Here is a 14155-nt window from a genome sequence, read left to right on the forward strand (position 1 = left end):
TAGGCATATAATCCACTTGGATTTTTAATTTATCAATGATTTTTCAAAGAATGTTCTCTGAGAATGTTGTAATGGTAAATACTAAAGTTTATTATTTTAAATTTGTCATGTAACAGAACATTTTACTTCAGGGCCCATAATTAGTGACTACAGTACCAAATGTATAAGAAAAATCAATTACTGTTATCCTGTAATGAGAATTTATTGGTGGCACCATTGAGGCAGCTACCAATAATAATGCTGTGAACAGAAATTTCAAGTGGATTATGAGAAACTTTTTTTTTTTAAGTAGGTACCACACCCAGCATGGAACCCAACATGGGGCTTGAACTCATGAACCTGAGATCAAGACCTGAGCTGAGATCAAGAATTGGACGAACCAGATGCCCCTATTGCAAACATTTTTAAATAAGTTTTGCCTATTTCTAATTAAAGTATTTCCCAAAAATAAATCAATATGCTGTCATTTTTTTTTTTGGATAATTATTTTTGAGGTGAGCTTTCCAAGTTATATTACATAGGTCCCTACTTATAGTTGGCTTGCTCTACTTCTCTGAACTCCGATTTCCTCCTCACTGAAATGAAAACATTCATTCAGACACTCCTAAGTTCCCTCAGAGCTCCAATATCTCTTACTGGCTCCAGGCACGTTGTCCTTCTTTCCTGTATGTCTGGCTTTAGGTGGCCTCTCTTTCTTAGGAGGCCTTCCTCCTATGACTTCATCTGTAGGTATTAATGAGATGTGACATCCTCTTCCCCAGATAGCCCAGAAGGAGCCTAGAGCTCCTGTCTCTCTGGGAAATAAGACCATGGCTTCCTCAACTTCCACATAACCATTGGCAGGAGTGAAGAGGGGACCCATGTCTCTGTTTTCTTTATAGGAGCCTCAAAGTTCCCAGCCTCCCTGCCACTCTGGGCTGTGAGACCACCAGGGATAATCTCATGGTGCTCTTCATCCCTGTTTAAGACTGATGCCACAGCAACCAGGACTCTCAGGTCACCTCTCATCCTCAGACCTTCTTGTCTATCATGGCTCTTACTTCCTTTTCTCTGACCTCATCTCCAACTTTTGAAACCCTTTCATTGTGTCCTCTGAACTCACTGTCAGTTGCCAGCAAAATCCCCTGTATCTTTAACACTGTCCCTGAACTTCACCTTCTTGCTGTAACTGACCTGACTCTCCCCTGGTGAACTGGCTTCCTTTCAGCCCTCTCTAGATGTGGCTGTTTTCTCTTCTTTTCCTCTCAGACCCCGAGGCATGGAGGTGGAAGGAGTTTAGGTGTCCTTTTGTGTTTCATCACAAGCATCCACACCATTCTTCCTCTCTTATTCCCAAATTCATTAGCTTCTTCCTGTTTTAAGTATCATATCATCAGACTACGTCACCCACAAGTCCTCTGGTGGTCATCATATACTGATCTTTCAGTCACTCCTCCTCATTCTAGAAAGATTTTCCCTACAGGTTCACAGTCATTCTCTCCAGCACCCCTCCTAACACCAACTTCAGTGTCCATATAGATGGTACTTCAAACATGCTGGTCTCTCAATTCCATGAACTCCCTTCCACCTAAAAGTTACCTTCTGTCCTACCTTAGCCAATTGTTTTACATCGGCAGACCCTATTACTCCATTATAATGACAACAGCTCCCACTCTCACATTATCTCAATTTCATGAGTCCTACTCTATGACTTCCCAGCTTGTCCCCTCTAGTTCCCACTCCAGCAATTGCTCAGCTTCAATGAGATTGAAAATCCACTAATACTAACATCTTTTCATTGTCCTTCACCTCCTTTATTTCTTTACTTCTCTCATGTTTCTTGGTCTCTCATTTGCTCTTCTCTTCATCATATTCTCCTGGCAAAACCTCAGGCTATAGGGGAAATATTTATCTTTTTATAGAACTTGCATTAGAAACTAAAGCTGTCAAACTGGCAAGTGCCATTAATAATGACCACCATCATCATCATCAGCAACATCTTAGCTAACTCTGTGCCTGGCAGGACTCTAAATGCTTTAAAAACATCAACATGTTTGTTCTTCATAATAGCTCATAATGAGATAGGTGCTATTAATGTCCCTATTTTTATTTTATTTATTTATTTATTTATTTATTTATTTATTAAAAAGATTTTATTTATTTATTTGACAGAGAGATAAAGAGAGAGCACAAGTAGGCAGAGTGGCAGGCAGAGGTAGAAGGGAGAGGGAGAAGCAGGGTCTCCGCTGAGCAGAGAGCCTGATGTGGGGCTCGATCCCAGGCCCCTGGGATCACGACCTGAGCCGAAGTTGCCCCAACTTCCCTATTTTTAAATTGAAGAAAGGAAGAACCTGAGACGCTAAGTAACTCACCCAAAGTCACATAATGAATGAGTAGTGGAGTTAGGACCTAAACCACTGTTCTCTGGCTCTAATGTCTGGGCTCTTAATTGCTATCTCATACTGCTTCCCAACTTAGGATTCACTCAATAAAAAACATAAATCAAGCCAAAACCAAAAAAGAAAAGAAAAAGTAGATGTGTTTATGCCGGAATGTTAGGTGCAATCCATGTAGGGAGCCAGCACTCCAAGTGCTTTTAGCAGGCTCCTTGCAGGTGTCTTTTTACAGTCACCTTCATGTGTAGCCAGCATGAAATGCTCTACAAACTCACTGTACAGATCTTATGACGGTTTTTCTACCTCTCTATTTTCCCCCATTATAAGGATGGAACTTTTCTTCCCACACTTTGTTGGGGGAGCTCCATGAATATAATACTCCTGCTCTCTCTCTGCCCTCTCACTCACTCTGCCCTGGGGGGTGGAGGGTCTCATCTGGCTGCCATGTTTGGGAGAACAAACAGAGCAAACATATCCCAAATTATTTCTCTTCTCTCTTCTTTTCCTCCTGGGAGTGACCTCCTGTGGGGAACACAGGTTCTGTTCTGCTCCCCCAGGGGCTTGGAGGGGGTGTCCATCCTGGGTAGCAATGCTGGCTGGGTAAGTCTCTAACTCTGAGGTTCAGTTTTAGGATTCCCACTTGCCTAAGCCACATTCACTAATACTGGCTCAATCAGCAAAAAGATAATTATTTTGCTTTTCCATTTGTTCCCTCTTTTATTTTTTTTAAAAGATTTATTTATTTATTTTAGAGCAAGAGCGAGAGAGACAGTGGGGAGGGGCTGAGGGAGAGGGAGAACCTTCAAGCAGACTCCTTGTGGAGCACAGAGTGGATGTGGGGCTCGATCTCACGATGCTGAGATCACCACCTGAGCCAAAACCAAGAGTCAGATGCTTAACTGACTGCTCTCCCCAGGGGCCCCACTTTTATTTTATTTTTTAACTGACACAGAACCAGGAAGAAAAGAGGGATGCTATTTATTGGGTGTTATTGAACTCTAAAATTCACTCACCTTACAGCAAGAAATCCAGCATTTCCTTCTTACAGGTTCTTTAAACTTCCCTTTACAAAAACCCTGGGGGCTTAAAATCCAAAAAGGTAGTTGCACAATGAAGTGGTTCCGAATGATGATTTCCTTTGCTGCCACTTGATGTTGTTGATGAAGATTGACCCTACACAGCATGAAGGGCAAGGCCACTGAAGGAGTCCAAGGCAGGTGATTTCAGTCTTCCTATGATGAACTACCAAAGGTGCCCCAACTTCAGCTCCCAACCTTGCTGCTCTTAAAGCTCAGTTCTTTCAGTCTCCAAGCCGGACCACCTCTCAAGTTCCCTCTGCCCCAGGAGCACTTCCTCAGAACTGGTTCCAGCATCTGTGCCTTCAGGGACTCAACCACCCTCCTCGGCCCTGAGATCTATTTCAAGGCTATGGAAGCTTTTCCCTGTTAAGTTATCAAAATGCAAAGGGTCTGCTATTCTCTTAATTTTTGTCTGTCTGTGTGCTGGCGCTATTGGCCCTATCTTGATTCTCTGTGACTGTTTGATCATCTGCAAAGTGGGATAAAAATAGTACCTACTTTATAGAATTGTTGGAGGATTAATGATTTAGTACATGCAACTGGAATATAGTAAGCATTCATTAAATACTGTGACAATGTCATTACAATTTCTTTTTAGAGAAGAGGTGATGTTCCTACTACTTTATAATAGGTAATTGGCTGGGGACTGTAATTGACTATCATTGGCTGTCCTTTTGGGGGACTGAGTAGAGATGATGCCAGCACCAAGAAGACAGAATACAGAGGAGGAGAATTTGGGAGGATAGATTATGTTTGAGCTGACTGACTGAAAGACAACTTCAGTAAACTCGTTTGAGTGTGTATTCCCTGCTCACAAAACTGCCCCTTTTCTTTGAGATCCACCATGCATCTAGCAGCCATGTTTGTTGGCTTTCTCAGGTGTAAGTCAAGAAAATAGAAGCCACTTTAGATATTTCATGTACACAGATTTTAAGGAAGGGAATTAGTGTTTGATTCAATCAATGTCAGGAGCTATGGTCAGGCAAGCTGCCAATGACAATGTCAGCCTATAGCACCGAGCTGTGTGGTTTTTAAGACTGATCCTGAAGGAGCTATGAATCGTAAAAACCTTGAGAGGCTTCTACGGATTACTTCAGTCTGCAGAACTGAGGTGGGAAATTCTCAGGAAGCTTGTCCTGAAACTGCTTTGACCCTCATATCTGTCCTTGTGCCTGCCTCTAGAGGATAATGGCCTCCCATCTCTTCTACTTGAATCTTGTGCATGTGCCTTCATTGGCCCACTCTAACCAGGGAATATACAAAGAACAGGATTCTGGAAAATGTAGTTTCTGGCTTCATCGCATCATCTCACAGATGAGTGAGACCTTAGAATGAATATGGGTTCTGCAAGGCTGACGGCAGGTGATGTCCCTACTATTTTATAAAAGGTAATCGGTAAGGGATTGTAATTGACTGTAGTTGACTGCCCTCTAGGGGGACTGAGCATAGATGACGCCAGCACCATAGAAAGAGAATACAGAGGAGGCTTGGATGGATCAGTTAATTACATCGGAGATCCCCATTTATGGTTTAGAGACAGTCAAATCTCTGCCAGCTGGAACCACAGGACAAGTAAAAACTCCAGAGCTGTGAGGTGGCCACTATTTGTCCTGTGAAGGGAGAGGAAGACAAACACGCATTTTGTGGAAGAGAAAGAATGAAGCAAATGTGCACAGAAAGGGAGAGATGAAAACTCATGTAGCCTATAGTCAGAGAAAGCGAGAACGAGTTGGGAGGTCTCTTGAACTATGAATGAACTTTCTGCCTTGGGTTCTCTGAGCAAAACCTGGGTCCTTAGAATAAATTATCTTTTTTTAATGTTTAATTTTAATTTTATTTTGTTGCTTAAGTAGCTCTAGATGGTTTTCTAATCCTTCTAAATAAAAGTCTTTTTTGTTGTTGTTGTTAAAGATTTTATTTATTTATTTGACAGAGAGAGACACAGCGAGGGAGGGAACACAAGCAGGGGGAGCAGGAGAGGGAGAAGCAGGCTTCCCGCCGAGCAGGGAGCCCAATGTGGGGCTCGATCCCAGGACCCTGGGATCATGACCTGAGCCGAAGGCAGACGCTTAACGACTGAGCCACCCAGGCGCCCCTAAATAAAAGAGTCTTAAGCAAGATAGTATCCTATCGGTGATGTCCACATGGAAGTAGAATGGGTGGATCAGAGATTCAGAAGAGAGTTCTCTGTTGGAGGTAGACTGAGGGGCCCGGAGCATATAGAAGCAGCAAAACTGAAAGAATAGAGGAGCTCAGACAATGGCTTCTTTATTCAAAGGTTAATGACAATGTGATTATTAAAAGTTATAAGTGGATCTTTAAAATATTTTAGTGTTAGTACAAAAAAAAAGATAGTCTGTGTTCTATGAACAAATGAATAAAACTGTAGTGTGAGATGAAGTTGGAAGGATGGATAATATAGACAAGTATATGAATAAACAAATAAGTTTTACCTGATAAATGCTAAGAATAAAGTATGTTTACCTGCAAGAGTGCTTTTCAAGCCTTGATTTTTGGCACGCACTTGATAATAAATGAAGAAGTCTAATTTCGAACTTTTTTTTTCCAGTATAACTAATCATAACTTTGAGCTTAGTGTTTTTATTTTATTTTTTTTTGTTCTGAGAATGCTGTGTATTTTTATGGTACTGGGTTATAAAACTTTAAAATTAACAGTTAAAATTTAACATGTACACTTATAGGATAATGGTAGTATCTTGAAAGCAATATTTTATATATTTTTTATTTTAGGAAGAAGATACATTCCTATGTTTAAAAAATGGAAATTTCAAAGCTGTACTAACCTATTTTATTTACATATTAATGCTAAAACATGATCCTGAGTTAACAGGATATAAGTATCTAAGTATAAAATAACCACTTTTTTTGAGGTAATTTGTAAACTGAATGTATGTGAAGGGCACCTATTATTTGTCCATCATCTTTTTTTCATCTATAGAACCTGGGTTATGTTGTATACATGATCTATTGAGGATCACCATATTTTTTTAAAAAGATTTATTTATTTGAGAGAGAGAGACCGTGTGCATTCATGCATGAGTTGGGGGGAGAGGCAGAGGGGGAGGGAGAATCTCAAGCAGACTCCCCGCTGAGCATGGAGCCTGATGTGGCCCAATCCCAGGACCCCAAGATCATGACATCAGCTGAAATCAAGAGCCAGATGCTTAACCGACTGAGCCATCCAAGTGCCCCAAGGATCACCATATTTTTCTATGACTCCACAGTTAATTGTTTCTGGGGTGGGCACCTGACTCAGGTTCGACTCAAGCCTCGCACTTGGATTTTTCTGGATGACTGCAGTAGCCTCCTAATTGGTCTCTCAGTTTCTAGTGTCACTTCACTGGAGCCTAATTTCCTGATCACGTTAAAAGACAGGTCATATCATTTCACTCTCTTGCTCAAAACCCACTAGAGAACTATCCCATTACCTCTAGAATAAAATCCAAAATTCTTTCTCTGGCTGCATGATGGGACCCCTGGCTATTTCCCTTCAGGTCCAGCCACACCACTTTTCGTGATATAGCTCAACTCTGGCTAAAAAGGTTGTCCTCAACCCTGGAGGACATTATGTCAAGTGAAATAACCCAGACATAGAAAGACCAATATGGCATGATCTCACCTAGATGTGGAATAATACATTTTTAAAAAGTCAAACTCAAAAAAATAAAAGTAAAAATAAAAAAATAAACATAAAAAGCCAAACTCATAATGACAGAGAGTAGAATGGTGATTACCTGAAATGGGAGTGTGGGGAGGAGGGGGACAGATGGAAAAAAAAAGAAAAGCAAAAGCGGAAAGGTGGTTGCCAGGAGCTGGTGGGTAGCAGGTCATGGGGAGTTATTGTTTTACGGGTACAGAGTTTTAGTTTTGCAAGATGAAGAGTTCTGGAGATGGATAGTGGTGATGATAGGCAAGATTGAAATCATCTCATCAAGGGAAACAGAGATGAGAGCCAGAGAGACAAGTCCTGTCAACAGTGGAGTCCCTCGTTCCAGCTGTCCCTGAGCTTCCCCCTCTGTTACTCATGATAAACACTCCTCTTGGATTAAAATAGTGTAGCTAGGATTTCCATCGTTTGCTACGCAGACAGCCCTGACAAATGCAACTTGTTGGTGTACTATCACTATTATCCAAAAATAAAGGACATAATGAAAATGGAAAAAAAAAAAAACCTATTAGGGAATAAATTTAAGGAGTGTTCATAGAATTTACCATTGTAGATGCAGTCAGTGCCTTGCCCCTATCTCCTCAGGAGGCTCCCTTGCTATCCTTACCCACTGCACTGAACTATAACAAGTTACTGCTCCTGAGGGTTTCTTTGGAAGTTCAAGGAAGGCGATGTCCCTGGGTAAGAGGAAGAGAGTTGGAACATAAATACCCACACTTCCTTGCCCATTGGGTAGGACATCTTTGAGGTGTGTTCTATGCCATTGCCCAGAGGTCTTTTGTGGGGTGAGTCCAAGTTGCCCACAGTGGCTCCTGTTTGTAAACCCCTCCCTCCATAGACTTCCTCCCACTCCTGAGTCACCCTGCCGCTCCCCGTCCCTGCTTCCAGGCATCAGCACCCAAATGATCCTTGGCTCAGCTCTGCCTCTGATGTCGCTCAACCTAAGCCAGTTTTCTACAGAGAAAAATTTCCATTGAACATGAACAAATAAATAAAAAATGAAGAAATGTATGAATATAACTTACTGTAAATCAGTTTACAAACGAGAAAACATGAAACTAAAATAAAAATAGTGAACACATTGTTCTTACTATACGCCAAGTATTGTTCCAAGAGCTTCATGTGTAACTTTTAATTCTCACAAAAGCCCTGTGAGGTAGATGCCATTATTTTCAGCTAAATTCAGAGAATTTAAGGAACTTTCCCACTTTTACAACAGCTGGTAAAAGATGGAGCCAGGATTCACATGCAGTCTCGCTTCTGTGTCTGTGCTGTTAGCCATGACACTATATTGTAGAAGTAATTTTTAAAAATAAATGTTCAAGAATGCCATGCTATCATGCAAGTATTATGCACAATTAAATTGCTTATATATATAGTATATATAAATAATATAGAAAACTAATGACATTTGTAATCACTATAGTCTCAAGGAAGAAGGATCCTCATATAAATAGGCGCAGTTATGACGTGAACACTTTCCTTAAATCCCATGCAAGTTAATCAGTTGTTCAGGAGAGCAGTTTGTCATTAGCACGTAATTGTGAGTGGGCATTCTGTGACTGGGGTAATACAGCTCTCGGGAAAACAGTGGGCAGGCATCGTATAAAACTGAAATTCAGCACGTGTAGTGAGGTATCACCCTGTTACCTAGAGGGATCTGGCACTGAACTGCAACTAACAAATCGAGATGTCTTCAGGCTTGCAGCCCCAGCTAAGTGGCCTTGCTGGCTTCGTCCTCCAGGCTTGGTGGTCAAGACTCACTGGACACTCGAGCGTAGTAGCACTGAGCGGGCCGCTCTGAGATAGACGAGGAGGCTGAGATGTAGAGTATACCTTCTAGGGCCTTAACGTCTACTGAGTGAGGCAGGCCTTTAGGATAACTTGGATTTTTTTTTCTTTTTTATGAGAAAAACTTCAGGTGACGTTATCCAGAGCATTCAACTTCATCTGGATTTACACGCGTTTGCACAGCGTCTCTTCCTTGGCTTGAGCTGTTGCAGCTGTGGTGGGGGGGGGGGAAGTGTGACTACCTCAGAAGAGGGGAGATGCAAAACAAACTCTTGCAGCCCTGGGAGCTCTGCAGGTGTTTTTCTTAACGTTCTTCAACTAAGAGGAAGTCAAACAGCCTCTTGACTCGGTGACAGAGAACGCTGCCCTGCCACGCTGTCGCTAAAAGCCTTTGTCCTCTTGCAGAGGCTGATGCGTCTGTGAGCGGGCCAGACACTGTGCTGGAGAGAGAGAGGAAGTGGAGGGGGATAAGAGCAATTTCCTTCTTTCTCGGGGGACCCACAGGAAACAGAGGGGAAGTCGGGTCAAACTGGCTTGACACCTCTGTCCTGGGAAATCCTATCAGGTGACTGAAAAGAAAACTTACCTCGCCAAGTCACTGCTCTTTGCCAAGAGATGGAAGGCACCTTGGGGGAAACCCCCGACCACAGGCCTGTAGAACCAAGGGAGGCTAGTATTGCTGAAAAAAAGACTAGAAAAGTACTTCTTCAACTTTAATCTGGAGTGACAAATATTTCCATCTTGAGTCTTTTCACTTTCCTAATAGAAGTATAGACTGAATGCTTCGTAATATGTCATTTAGATTTCCCCTCTTTTGACTGTTTTTTTTTTTTTTCATTTTAGGAAGAAAATAATCTGAATGAATGCAGTGTGTGTGTGTGTATGTGTGTGTGTGTGTAAAAGGTTTCCTAACAAACGCGCCAACTATGACCAGCATACAAGTCATGATCAATAACTCTAATTAGCAAATGATGTCTCTAATTTTCAAGAAGGGCAAATCATATATCATTCAGTTTGAGGATGCCGAACCTTAATTAAAGACATTGACACATGCTTAGAGCTGTCTGGAGTAATAAATCTGCTATAATTGGAAAAGAAGCAAGTTTACCTGAAGAAGAAAAAAGATGAGGATTTAGTTTTCTTGACAATTCTTTTCAAAATTAAAAGGATGGGCAAAACCTTTCAATGCCAGTCACTTCAAATCCTTTGTGGAGTGAGGGAAGGTAAAGTTAAAATGAGCAAGCAAATAAGCAAACAAACAAAATATAGGAAGAAAACAAGAAAAATACTGGAAGTAAGGATACAAAATTTAAAAGTTCATTGAGTAGCCCATAAACAGAATGGCCTTACAGACTTCTCCAGTTGAAGAAGTCTTGGGGCACTGGGGTGGCTCAGTTGGTTGGGCGTCCAATTCTTGATTTCAGCTTGGGTCGTAATTTCTGGGTGGTGAGATCAAATCCCAATTCTGGGCTCTGCACTCAGCACGGAGTCTGCTCGGGATTCTCTCTCTCCTTCTCCCTCTGTCCCTCCCTCTGCTTGTGCTCTCTCTTTCTAAATAAATTAAAAAAAAAATCTTTTATTTATTTATTTTTATTTTTTAAAGATTTTATTTTTTTATTTGGCAGAGAGAGACACAGTGAGAGAGGGAACACAAGCAGGGGTAGTGGGAGAGGGAGAAGCAGGCCTCCCGCTGAGCAGGGAGCCCGATGCAGGGCTCGATCCCAGGACCCTGGGATCATGACCTGAGCCGAAGGCAGACGCTTAACGACTGAGCCACCCAGGCGCCCCCCAAAAAAAATCTTTTAAAAAGAAAAAGTCTTAAGAAGGTAATCCTCAGAGGAAAGCATGTGAACAGACATACTTCAAAATCAACAGTAAATATGAAGAGAATGGGTTTTAGGAGCAAGATAAGTCTGAGTACACTGAATACCTTGACAGTATTTGCTTTAAAGCCTTTAAAACGCATTTAAAATTTTATTTTAAAATATGAAATACATATATGTCTTTATTTAGGTAAAAGCTGGAGTCAAGGTATGGGGTTTCAGTAGCTATATTAAAGTAATGTGAATGCCTCTAAAACGCATTAATGGCCAAAACCTAATAGAAGCTTATTTCTTTGTCCAAAGTGGATGTGTCAGAGCAGTGGGTATCTTTCCTCTTAAGAGCACCAGGCCCCTTTCATTCTGTGGTTCCACCATCTTCAATACTTAGACTGTGAAGTCACTGTGTACATTTGTATCAAGCTGGGAAACAGAAAAGGAGCGAGGAAGATCGCACATAGAGGGTGGCAAACACCACTTCCACTCACACTCCAGGGGTGAGAACTCAGCTCTATGTCTACACATAACTGCAAGGAAAGCTGGAAGTTTGAGCTCTGTGCCAGGAAGAAGAAATAGGTTTGGTGAACGTCAAGTCAGTTTCTGTGCCCAAAGTTTTCCCAAGTGGAATGTACATAAGCTGCTTCCTATTGAGCAGTTACTGCAGTGATGAGCCTCTTCGTTCTGTTCACTCAAGTGTTAAAAGTTTCAAGGATTGCCCTAGAATGTTAAAAAGAAAGGCAAACCGGAAGGTTTTGCCATTCCATGAAGTCCTCTGAAAATCCCTAGAGAGGTCATTTTTCCTCTTGTGGCAACCAAACATCCTCCCCCTTCCTAATGGCCCTCTTGTTACCTTTTGGAGAATCTCATCACCTCAATAGGTGTAGTCAGCCTGGTAAATCTGGTTTCCTATACTCTCGTCATGAAATCCAAAGGGGTCCCTGGAAGATCCTTCTACCAGAGTTTCTTTCCCCACCCCCCCCCAATCACTGTAGGATTGACTGTCAAGGGGCAATCAACTGACCCAAGATGAGCCAATATGACCCACTTCCTCAGGGTGAGGGCTTGATGCAAAGATAGGAACAAAAGCTTTGGTTTTCTGATTCATTCCTTCAAGGTGCCCTGAAGAAGCCGAGTAGTTTCTGGGACTGAAATGTGGGCTGGCCAGGTACAGCTTACCTGTTTTACATATGTTTCTTCAGCTTCTTGGTCCATCCATGATCTCCTCCATATACCTTCAATACATGTTCTCTTTTAACTACAATTAGTCAGATTTGTTTTTTAATAGGTGTAAACAAAGAACCTTAAATGATATAATATTGAACGCATCAAGCTTTCAGGACTGCCTGAGGGAGCAGTGAGCAGTAGGCTTTCTGTGATCGAGGGCTGGCTCGGTTGCAACAGAGTGGTTAACAGCAAAGCAGAGGATCCGGCAACACTTAGCTTTGTCACTTATATCTCGGCGACCTTGGATGAGTTGTTTAACCTCTCTAAAAGCCTCATTTTTCTCCTCTACAGGATGAAAATAAATTTGTCTTTCTTAGATGGTTGTCATCATTAAATGAGATGATGCACATAAAGTGCTTACCATGGGTAGCCAGTACTTACTATTAGGTGCCATTATTTTAACTGGCAGAAATATTTGGCCGCACAAACTCTTCTCTGCTTCTTTGTTTCATTTCCCTGAGGCTAAATACAGGTTTACTGAGATTTTCTTGCAGTTTGCTGTCTTCACACTGAGGTTAGAAGCCTTCAATTTACGTACTGTTTTGACTTACAATGGCCTCAGCTAATCTGAAAAATATTGTAACATATACTGGAGGCTCACCCTAAGTAACCACAACAAAATAACAATAATGACTACATATATCACTTAAACAACATTTTAAAAATAATTTCTACTTTTGGGGCGCCTGGGTGGCTCAGTCGTTAGGCATCTGCCTTCGGCTCAGGTCATGATCCCAGGGTCCTGGGATCGAGTCCCGCATCATCGGGCTCCCTGCTCGGCGGGAAGCCTGCTTCTCTCTCTCCCACTCCCCCTGCTTTTGTGTTCCCTCTCTCGCTGTGTCTCTCTCTGTCAAATAAATAAATAAAATCTTAAAAAAAATAATTTCTACTTTTATCAAAGTAATACATGTAGAGGTATTGCTCTCGTTACAGGTCCTATTTTGGAAAACTTCATGTTTGGCAAAATCTCTAAGAATAACAGGGTTTTTGTAGATTTGGGACAGTCTGCTTAATACCTCTCCAGCTTTACAGTCAGAGCATTAACAAAAACAACAAGAATTCTAATCAAAACACAAAGATTGTTAAATCTCTAGAGAAGTTTCCACCTATCATCACATTGTATCAATCCTTGGTAGCCTTAAAATCTGGCTGCAGCTTCCTCTTTTGAGATGTGGGACCCGAGGACATTTACCTTTGATAGAAAACATTTTTGTTCCTAGTAAAAACCTATCTGGGGTGTGGCCATTTTAATTCACCCATTGTTTGTACACAGGAGGAAACATCTTTTCAGTTTCTTCATCTGTACTTCCTGCTTCCCAGAGAGTGGAAAGTTAACAATTCTTGAATCCGTGAAACCAATCACCGCCTGCCCCAATATAAAACACTTCTGGCACTTTTTTACTTTTTCCTAAGGTCTTCAAATATCACAAAGGCTTTCTTATAATGGTGAGTGAAATTGTACTTGATTGCCTTTTCACTTAAAACTGGGAAAAATCCAGGATGAACCAAAGTGAATTCCACATTTTATTAACATCATTTTCTTACTTACCAACTGGGTAGGAGGTAATCACATATATCATATTATACATTTATATATGATTATATTATATTATACATATTATATATGGTATATAATGTTATAGCAGAACAAACTGTATAAAAAGAAAAAAAAAACCAAAATAGTATTACCCAGTAATGGATTAACCTTGTCCAAAGAGAGAGGTGGCCTTTGCCCCCAGCGGCTGGGTGGTAACCTCTAAGCCCTGTTTGATCATTGTTTATCTAGGGCCTTGGGCCACATCAAATAGTCTATGCTAGATTATTGCTAATTGAAACAATGTGATTTATGTTGGGGGCCTTGGGCCACAAGGTATTAGCTTGACCTCTTGAAGGACTGTGAGGGAAGGTCAGTCATGCAGGTAGTCACCTACGTCTATAAAAGCCCCAATATAAGTGTTGACACTAAGGTTCGACTGCCTTCCCTGGTTGACAAAACTCCATGCATACCGTCACATATCATTACTAGGAAAAGTTTGCACTGATCACGACTCCACTGGGAAAGGACAAATGAAGCTCCGAGCATGGAACTTAAATGAAGCTCTGAGCATGGAACTTTTCTGGACCCTGCCCTATGTACCTCTTCCTTCTGCTTACTTTAATCTGTATTAAAATTTTGTT

Source organism: Neomonachus schauinslandi, chromosome 5 (genome assembly GCF_002201575.2).
Source record: "Neomonachus schauinslandi chromosome 5, ASM220157v2, whole genome shotgun sequence".
NCBI lineage: Eukaryota > Metazoa > Chordata > Mammalia > Carnivora > Phocidae > Neomonachus > Neomonachus schauinslandi.